This window comes from Leptosomus discolor, chromosome 8, assembly GCF_034619465.1.
Source record: "Leptosomus discolor isolate bLepDis1 chromosome 8, bLepDis1.hap2, whole genome shotgun sequence".
NCBI classification, from domain to species: Eukaryota; Metazoa; Chordata; class Aves; order Leptosomiformes; family Leptosomidae; genus Leptosomus; species Leptosomus discolor.
Window position 1 is genome coordinate 8283346 of NC_141398.1, and position 407 is coordinate 8283752.

Below are 407 nucleotides of genomic sequence, written 5' to 3' on the forward strand. Positions count from 1 at the left end.
TTCTTGCTTTGGTACACGAGCCTTATCTCTAGATCAGCCGTCAAATGCCGTGGTCTTTCAAAAGGGTTTGTTTTGGTTTTTTGTATTTGTTTTTTTTTAACTATGAACAAAAGTGTGAGAAATTATTTTTGCCATTTGATTCAATGGCACAAGCCAAAGATCAGGTCCAGCTGCTTTAGAGGAGGCTACGGGGCTGAAAGGGAAAGCTGGTATGGCAGTACAAAGCAGAAATATAAAGGCAGACTGAGAAAGAAAGAGAGGAGGGAGGGAAAAATCATAGAGAAACGGCTTGAAACTGAGAGACTCTAAATCATTCAGCCATGGCAAATTCAAACACACAAAGGAGGGGATGCTAAATTAACAGTGCTTTTTACATAGAGCCCAAATAAAACTGTAATCAGCGACGC